The sequence below is a fragment of the Pararge aegeria genome, chromosome 17 (genome assembly GCF_905163445.1).
Source record: "Pararge aegeria chromosome 17, ilParAegt1.1, whole genome shotgun sequence".
Taxonomy (NCBI): domain Eukaryota; kingdom Metazoa; phylum Arthropoda; class Insecta; order Lepidoptera; family Nymphalidae; genus Pararge; species Pararge aegeria.
This window is the reverse complement of record NC_053196.1, coordinates 5,833,525-5,843,916: the sequence shown is the minus strand read 5'-3', so window position 1 is coordinate 5,843,916 and position 10,392 is coordinate 5,833,525.

Below are 10,392 nucleotides of genomic sequence, written 5' to 3'. Positions count from 1 at the left end.
CGGCACCACGTTTTAGCCATTTTAATGCGATTTCGGTGCAAGTTGACGCATTCTTTACGATTTTTATATATTTCATTGTAGACTTATACTTCTATAAATAGCACTATGATAAAGATAAATTATTTAGGAAGCCAATGCCGTTTACAGAATCATGAAAGGTGGGATGGATATTTTTTTATACGCATTTCCCCAAAAATTGTCGTAAATGTAAAATTTTTAAAATAAGAACGGCTTCCAAATTTGAACTGTTTCAAACTGACATTTAGATTTTTGAGGATGGATTCAGAGGTTAATAAGACCCAAAAATATTAACTTAAAACTAGGAATTAAAAAACGGAATATAAAACAACGAGCACCAAACAATTAATGTTTGTTACTCAATCATGCTTAGAGGGCTTAACGGACACTTTGACATTTTATTCCGGGAAAATTTTTATGGACAATTTTCAGATGGATACCTATTAATATTCAGGACCATGGATTTTGGAACTCTCTACAAAAGACCTTTGTCCAGCAGGCCGTCTTTGGGTTCAAGTGATGATGACTATAATAACTAATTCTCTACCTTCTATGTCTTTAAATAAGTACCTAATACGACCTAAACTGGTGAACCTAAGAATTTGACGGTTCTCTTTACTGTGTACTAAAAAGTGGTGTTACGAAATACAATCCACAAGTAAGAGAGACGTTGTAAGTTTTGGAGTTTCTGTTATTTTAATTTAAACCATATGTGCAATTAAAACTCATAAAATATCCAGAAGGTTTCAATAATTTGTGCAACTGAGAACACTTCAGGTCCAGAGGGCCCCGTGGACGAAGGTTCTACACGTGACTTTAAAAATTGTCAGCTATCAAACATGATTTTCATGAGCGACGATATGACTAACACTGAAACTAGAAACCTATCAGGGAAGAAGGAAGCTGGATGTGCATTCTATGCCTCACTCGATGTTAAAAAAGTGAAATTAGAATTTAATCAAATAAGTAAGAATATTAAAAATTGTTTTTAAGTTCGTTCTCAAATTAAATATTAGCAAGCAATGTTTCCTTTGACGGCCTTTCTGAGTCCAAGGCCGTGGGTTCGATTCCCACTACTGGAAAATGTTTGTGTGATGAGCATGAATGTTTTTCAATGTCTGGGTGTTTATATGCATATTGCTATTAATTTACGTAAATTATTCATAAAAATATTAATCAGTCATTTTAGTACCCATAACACAAGCTACGCTTACTTTGGGGCTAGGTGGCGATGTGTGTATTGTCGTAGTATATATATATTTTTTATTTATTTACCTTAGGCTGCCCACACACAGCCAATGTTACTGTCAATATGCAGAGTATTGATGTGTGTGCAGGCAGCTTTACGGAAAACTGAGGATGACTGACCTCTAAGTGTAGTCGAACCACTAATCTTTAGATTGACTTCAACAACTTTGCTGTGACAAGTATTGCTAGTACTCTATCATCATTTACGACCATTACATTTAATAGGATACTATTTTTTATATTATTTATGGTTTGCAATGTGATCTTTACAAATCAAAGGTAAACTACTAACATTATCCGAGTTAAACTGGTTCACTTATTGCACAAATGGATTATAAAGACTTGGACGTAAAGGTAAGATTGATATGTAAATTGTCTTCATAGATAACTTTAATAATTAAAAAGTATAATTATAAAATTATCCATTAAAAATCTAAGCGGTGATATTCGGTTGGATAGAGTTTCGGCGACGGAAAACATTGTGAGTAAACCTGCATGCCTAAGAGTTCTCCATAAAGTTGGCAAAGACGTGTGACGTATGTCAATCCGCATTTGTTGTAGACTAGACTCTCAACTACACCCTTATATCCCGATAGTATATAAAATAAAATTAATCACTTTATATTCGAGTTTCAATTATGAAGGGGCTTTATTCTATAAAAAATATTGATCAAAACAAAGGATTGAAGCATAATTTAATAAATTTCAATATTTTGATCAATATTATATTAATACTATACCATTATTATGTTTCAATAAAACATTAAATAAATAATTCATTTAAAGGAAATTGTATATAATTTTACAATAAATTACCGATTCATATCTCGGAGAGGTCTCGAAAAATATTCAAAGTTTTAGTTGAACGTAAGCTTTTAGAAAAGTCCTATCGTAATATATAAAGGATTACATAAAAGATAAGAGTTTGGGTGTGAATTTTTGCTCATACCAGTTGCTATTGAAATAGTGACGATGTGAGATGGTGCTAACAAAAAGAACACCCGGCTAAGTTTAGTGTGGGCTTCTGGGCGCGTTTGGAACCTTCGTAACACCATGCAGGGTTTTTGTTTTAAAAAAATATTGATGGGTTTTTGATCAAACACTTCTCAATAATTAGAGTAACATAAAAGATCTTACAAGCCAGCTCTAAGTTAATGAACGAAAAATATAGATATGTTGAAATAAATAAAAGTCTGCTGACTCCCCGAGGCACTACTAATTACGAGTAAAACGACGAAACCCCACTCACTTAATGACATCGGCAAATACTCTGATGGCTCAACGCTCGACTCGGGGCTGTTAAACGGTAAGCCTACTTAATTGTCTCGGTTGATTGTAATTGCTACGTAATTGACGCCAGCTAGGAAGGAATTGTTTTCCAATAGGCTATATCATGCTACTTTGATAGGTAACTTGTGCACAAAATCCCTGCCTTGAATTATATGCGTACAAAACCGTAGGTAACAAACTATAGTTCGTTTGCGTGCTTAGCAAGCGGCCTACCGTTCATGCTAGACATTGGCTACTTCAAAGATTCGGCAAGTACTGTATACCCATCGTGAATATTGGTGCGTCGCGAGTGGTTAAATTCAGATGACTTTTTAATATAACTGTTTCGATTTTCGTTGATTCTGTTTTGCAATTAATGTAAATGCGGTATTTAAAGTATAAATAATTGAATTTATTTATTTTCATCAAGTTCCCAAAACTTATGTGTACCGCAAACTAATTGCCTAATTGAAAATTATAATTAATTTTTTTATACAATATGCTACACTTTTACACAATCAAAAGTGCTTCGATTCTGTTATATTATCTAAGACTAACACATATAAATATATATATCGTACAGATATAAGTGTGTAATTGTATCAATGTAATGTAATTTAAGGGACATTATATTGATATAATAATGTATACACTGATAAGAGAGCTTTTCATAAGCATGACTGCCACTAAATCTTAGTATTAAGACAAAAAATAATCGTAGTCTAAAAGTCATGATAGGATACTTCATACGTAGATAGCAGAAGAACAATTTTTTCGACATTTACTTGCAAAATGCCACCTTACGTAACTTTGACTAAGACCTACCCTTATTTCACTATAGACGAATTGTTTCATGAATAATCTACATATTATTGTGGTAAACAGCTTCGGTAATCGCTTTTTTTTTGTTATGCAGGAAAATTGGTTTGTAAACAACGCAATTTAACTTTTAATCGAATATATGATTGAATAGACATAATACCGATCCCCTGGCAATAAATAACCTTTTTTGAGTTACGAAATTTCGGTCTGAAAAAACATGTAGGTGTGTCTCGTTAAAATAATTTATTTTTGATAAATGAGCTTTTTTAGCATAATTCCATAAATAAATTCGTTGATAATCATTTTACGCATCTAATAAGAGTAGTAGGTACTCTTTATCACCAGGTCAGATGTGTTTAGTAGTCTATTGTTAACCTTTATATAAACTTATTTTTTATTACAGTATCTTAATATTCCCTTTTTGCTGGTCATTTTCATTTTCTTGGTATAGACCCGATAAAAAGTAACCACCATACGTTTCTGATAAAACATTCGATTTTGTGTATGCACGTCTCAATAGTGACTATTTTGTCACACAAAAATCTTTTAACTAAACTAGTTTAAAGTAGCGCTGCTGCAGGGTACAACTGTTTTTTTTTTTATTTATATTCTACAGAATTAGCACCAGTAGCTTGTGCTAGTGGCTCGCGCGGAGCGGCTTTTGCAAGTAACTTGGGCTAGTAGCTTGCACCAATAGCTTGTACAATTAACTTAAGCCAGAGGCTCGTCCTTGTAACTTAGGCCAGTAGCTCGAGGAAGTAATTTGGGCTGGTAGCATGCGCCAGGGTTTCGAGCTACAAATAAAACATATTTTCTTCAATTTTTGTGAACATTTTTTTGTGAACATGACATTGGAGAAATAAAAACTGAGGAAATCGCCAAACACACTTAATTTTTTACCTTGGACTTTAAACAAGTTTCTACACAGACACCAGATTTTATAAGACTTTTAAGACAACTTTTAGAATGGTAAAATGAGGGTATATACCAGTGGCCTGCATAGAGGGTATGCACGGGGTATGCAGATGATATAAAATGTACAAATTCTTCAGGACGTGTTTTAAATACTTAAGTGTAGAATTTTAATAACTCTTACAATGCCTATCACTAAGTTTTTTATAACTCGTACTGGAGATTTTCTTCATTTATCTCTCATCGCTCGACTGCACTTAGTAACTAGACCTATTTTTATCCCGTAAAACACGAAGTTCCAATGCGATAGATATTAGTAGGTGTTATTAAAAACACGCAGTTATTGCCTGTTGCTTTGTATGATTCCCCAGGGAATCGGGTGATTACCCCGAGAACTGGTTACACATTGGCATTTTTGCCATGCCTTTAGGTATAGGAAAGTTGAGACATTCGGGCGCGAACTAATGGCTAATATATGTTAACAACAAGCCTTAAATGAGGGGTTTACTGCTTTCCGCTGAGAAGTTCTTTCCTCTTACTCCAACCACATTCATCAGATCTACACAGTTTGAGCAAAATTAAACACATATTATAACTTCTATAGTTCAAAAATAATTATTTAAATCTGTTATAGTTTAGTTTAGTTATGGTGTAAAATTGTCAAACACTTTCATCCCCTCTCCCAAAGGAACCGAGCTTAATGTCGGGATAAAAAGTATTCTATATTACTTCTAACACTTCCAAGAATACGTGTACAAAGTTTCATGAGGATCAGTTAAGTAGTTTTTACGTGAAAGCGTAATAAACAAACTTACATTGACATTTATAATATTAGTAGGGATAGGGATAGGGATTTTAGTATAGGTATATTAGTATTTATAATAATAAGATATAAAAAATATTTATAACTGTGGTCAACTTGCGAGAAATACAATGTTTGCGGTTCTTTCGCAAAAAATTGCTATTATCGTGTGGACTGTGGTATATTAATTTTACGCCAGGCATCTCAAAGTCTTAGGATGTTTTAAACATGTAGAGGCGTTGCCTGCGTTATTATAGGGTAATTGCCCAATATTTAAATACATTGTGTAGTAATGGTAGTGCATAACTTTGATTTGTGGTCAAATGTCAATTAAAAATAAATAAATATATATACTACGACAATACACACATCGCCATCTTGTCCCCAAAGTAAGCGTAGCTTGTGTTATGGGTACTAAGATAACTGATGAATATTTTTCGAATAACACACATAAATACTTAAAATATACATATAAATACCACGACACTGAAAAACATTCATGCTCATCACACAGACATTTTTCCTTGGGCCTTGGGCTCAGAAAGCAGGATCGCTGCAAATCGCTGCGCCAATCGGCCGTCAAATATGGTAGTTATATTAAACCAATAACCCTAATCGGCTTCTACGCGACATCTTACCGGAACGCTTTATCGCTTTGCTGCAGCAGACCTGACCAGAAAAATACCAGTCGTAGTCCACATCTCCCGAGGATGCTCTGGTTTCGGAACGAAACTTGCGTAGAGGGTACATTGCCGAAGATCTGTTTGGTGTGGAGTACAAGGATTAAAGAAATTATAAATTACACCATACAGATTCTCCTGCTTTTCGCGGAGTATAGCAAATTAAGCTTAATTTTCATAATATACTCCTTTATCATGTCAAAAGGCTTTTTTCATCGACACGACAGTATGGCGATTACCTGCTACACACATTGCAAAACACATATAATACACTAGCCGTTTCCCGCCCGCTTCGCTGGGCGAATTGAAAAAGGAAATAAATTACATTTTATGTTTCATTTTTATTTATTTTTTTCATATTTTTATTATTCTCCTTTTTTTTTATTTTTGTATGAACATAAATAGGCCCCGCGGATAGAACTGTAAGCATCGATATTGTTTAGACTTACTCAAATTCCAAATTCCATCGATTTAGCCTGTATCTTTCATCCAGGTGATTTTTCTCACTAATATTAATTGTAACTTTCAATGTGCAATCATTTCCGTGCCTTTCTTCCAAAAATTAATAATAATTGACATGAAGAAAAAAATTTGAAATGAGCATTGAAAGTTTAAGTTAAAGTCATTGCAAGTCTCATATGTGAAGTTGAAATCTGTCTAGGTTCAAGTGCGACGAATTTTCTGTTAACTAAAATTTTCTCCGTGACATCAATTTTTTATAGAAAATTAATTGTGCATGTTTTTTTATGAATTCTATTGGAATAAGTAACTAAATTTCTTTTCCACATCTCATGTGCTTGGAAAATGCATTCATTTTAATCTGTTACATTTCCGCGATCCCGCAATAAAAGAATTCGTCGGTTATGTAGTCTGCAAAAGTAAAATGAATGTAAAATTCTTAGTCCGTTGATTGGATAGCTACATGTAAAGTTAAGTTTTTGAAACCTCTCAATGACTTTTTCTCCGCTGCCAAAAAGACGATTGTTGTAAGGAAATACACGAATATCCCTACATACACGAAGATCCCCACCAAATTTGGAGTCTGTAGAAGTTACAGGTTAGAAATAAAAATTTTAGATTTTAACACCCACCCCCGCAATTCCTGTCGGAAGTAGACTTTATTGAAATTCATTTTTAGATGTTCTTTATGTGAATAATAAAAGATTCCTACCATATTTAGAATTTTTAGAAGCTATATTTCGAAATTGAAATTTTTTATTGTTAACACCCACCCCCGCGAACCTTATTGGAGGTGATTCATTGTAAAATCCGCTCGAAGATCATTTATTACATATAGAACACTCTCACTAAATTTGGAGTCTATAGGAGCTATCGCTAGGAAATTGAAAATTTTCATTGTTAACGCCCCCGCAATCTTCTTTGGGGTGGGATATCGTTAAATTTGTTCATAAATCATTTTTACATCACTTATAGAAAATTCCTACAAAATTTGGAGCTTGTAGGAGTTTTAGCTGGAAAATTAAAAATATTAATTGTTAATACCCACCCCCGCAACCCCCTTTGGGGTGAGCTATCGTAAAATTCGTTCATAGCCTATTTCTACACCTCTTACAGAAGATTCCTACCAAATTTGAAGTCTATAGGAGCTATAGTTTAAAAACGGGAATTGTTCATTGTTAACGCCCCCGCAATCCCCTTTGGGGAATGAATTTCTTAAAATCTATTCATAGCTGACCTCTACATAGCAAAAGTAATATTCCTACCAAGTTTCACGTTTCTAAGTCTTATGGTTCCCGAGATTTCGTGGTGAGTTAAATTAAAATTAAATTAAATTGAATTAAAAATTCATTTTTTTATGATCAGATTACATTGGATCAATAACAATAGAGACGATGGCGACAGGATAAGTTTAAAACTGCGTTCCAGCCGCCGCGCCCACCTCCGAAACTAAAGCTATGATTATATTATGTTCTAAACCAAGTTGTTGTATAAATAAAGTATACAGTTAGTTCAGCATGCAAGAAACATAATAATTGTTGTGTGTATGTGTGCGTGTGTGTGCATGTGTATATGTGTGTGTGAGTGTGTATGAGTGACTATATAGATGGGAATTCTTCGATTATCATCGAAACTTATCATTAACTTTTTATCGGGCTTTTTTAAAATTTTCTTACATACAAAACTTACTCCTGACAATTCTGAAGATAAAAAAAAGCCCAATTGGTCCAGCCGTTCTCCACTACCGTGAGTAGATTCTTAGCTGAATGTAAAAAACCATAATCAGTTTAATACACTCTGTTGAAATCCATGAAAACAAAAGAATCAAGAGAAAATGCTTATCTTTTGTTTTTATTAGCGGGATAAATGTTCATAAAAGTAAAACAGCAATAAAAAAATGAAGGAATGTTGGAATTCAAAAAATAGATAGCCATAAACCATCTAGGAAAAATTTCGCATCGAATGGTGGTAGTTTCATGTCGATACGATCAGTGGCTTAGGCGTGATTGAGCCTCAAACGAAGACCATTTTCATTATATATATATTTAGCGGGATAAATGTTCATAAAAGTAAAACAGCAATAAAAAAATAAAGGAATGTTGGAATTCAAAAAATAGATAGCCATAAACCATCTAGGAAAAATTTCGCATCGAATGGTGGTAGTTTCATGTCGATACGATCAGTGGTTTAGGCGTGATTGAGCCTCAAACGAAGACCATTTTCATTATATATATATAGAAGATAGAGAAGAAGATAACTGATATAGTTACAGAGCAGTGTAACAATATTTGACTATTAATTTGAATACTTTAATTATTATAAACAAGCGGTGCGCAAACTTAGTTTGCATACAACTTCTGATAAAATTCTCATACAAACTTCCTCGCGCTATTTTTTTACACCCGACCCACCACGACCCACTGCGTCGTGTCACCCGTTTCCACTATTAATTCGTTTGCTTCGCTCGCGTGATGTTATGTATCCTACTAGCTTTTGCCCGCGGCTTCGCTCACGTTAAGTTTCAAATTTTCATCCTCTATTTGATGCCCTTGGAGTTGGAATTTTTGAAATTTGTGAAACACGTATTTCTTTATATTTAATCGAAAACCTAAAATGTTAATTAAGGATTTTATTTATAAATATTTGTTTCATGGAAGGTAGCTTGAAAAATAAAATGTTAATTAAGGATTTTATACCAAGTTTTATCCCCCATTTAACCCTCTAAGGGTTGGAATTTTCAAAAATCCTTTCTTAGCCGATGCCTACGTTGTAATAACTACCTGTGTGCAAAATTTCAGCCCAATCCGTCAAGTGGTTGATAGATCAGTCAGTCAGTCAGTCAGTCACCTTTGCCTTTTATATATATAAATGACCGTAACTGTGTTAGTCGTAGTTATTATCACATGTACATATGTTATAAACATTAATGAAGCTAGCAGTGGAAAAGTGACGACGTGATGATAACGATTCAACGCTGACGTTGGCATATATAAACGTAATCAGAATCAGACGTTTTATTATTACTTTTATTTTTATTTTAAATAAATTAATTATTTATTTAACACGTGTAGACGTGAAACCATAGTCTGTGATGGATATTTTATATAAATTCAAATTGGGAACATAGCATTTTAGAGAGTAATTCAATATGGCTGATATCATAAAGGTGGGCAAAAAATTTACAATCGCAGGCCGCGGTACACGCTATAATCACATTAAATTATAAAATAATTAAGCGAATTATGGTAAAACCCAACCGCAAACACCTGCTTCGCTTATAAAAACGTAACTAATAGCAAAAGAGCTAGGCTAGTAATAGTTTCTCCCTCGGTTTCTTCGATCCATCCATATCCTCAACCTGGGACTAACAACCAAATTACTGCAACTAATCCAGGTTAAACTAAGGACAAATATTGTAGGTATGATAACATTAAATAAACACCTTTCACTTTTAGGTATAACTGACAGTCCACTGTGCAGAGCGTACATGAAGACAGATAAAGCACCGATACACGTAATACTCCAATGCACTGGAGTCACAGAAGAACGCGCACCACATTGGCTCCTCAGCATCACACACTGAAGCACTCGGCGACATAGGCGGCCTGCTAAGCTTCTGGAGTGAGCTCGAATCGCGCACCTGCGGCCACTCGTACCAGGGACAGTTCCAGCCAATCAAGTACGGAGACAGGCCTAGGGATAGAAGAAGAAGAAGATTTCTCCCTTCTGCGTTCACTCAATCCCCCGATTATACTGTGATTGAGTCTTATCGTAAGTATTGCGCTTGGATTGGGAGGCATTTTCCTAACAAATTTGGCTAAGAAATCCAACCCTCAATGGGCTTGATTTCTAGTTAATAAAAGCCACTTTATACGTACTTTAACTTACGTAAACTTGCAACTATCATCATTTTAACCTATAACTTCTGGGCTGAATTCCTGACCCAACGCGAGGTTTTGCCCATAGTCACTACTCGACAGTCGGGTCGGCGATCGTAGTACTACAGAGGACTCCCGTTCTCCCTCATATTCTCTAAGTCACCTCGTACGACACCCGCAAGGGGAAAGAGGGGTGGTGAGAACCGATTCCGATCTGCCGTCACCACAAAGCACTGGCAAGTAGATATATTAGTAAAAATTCAATAACAAAACAGTAATTATTTACTAATACAATCCCATAAAC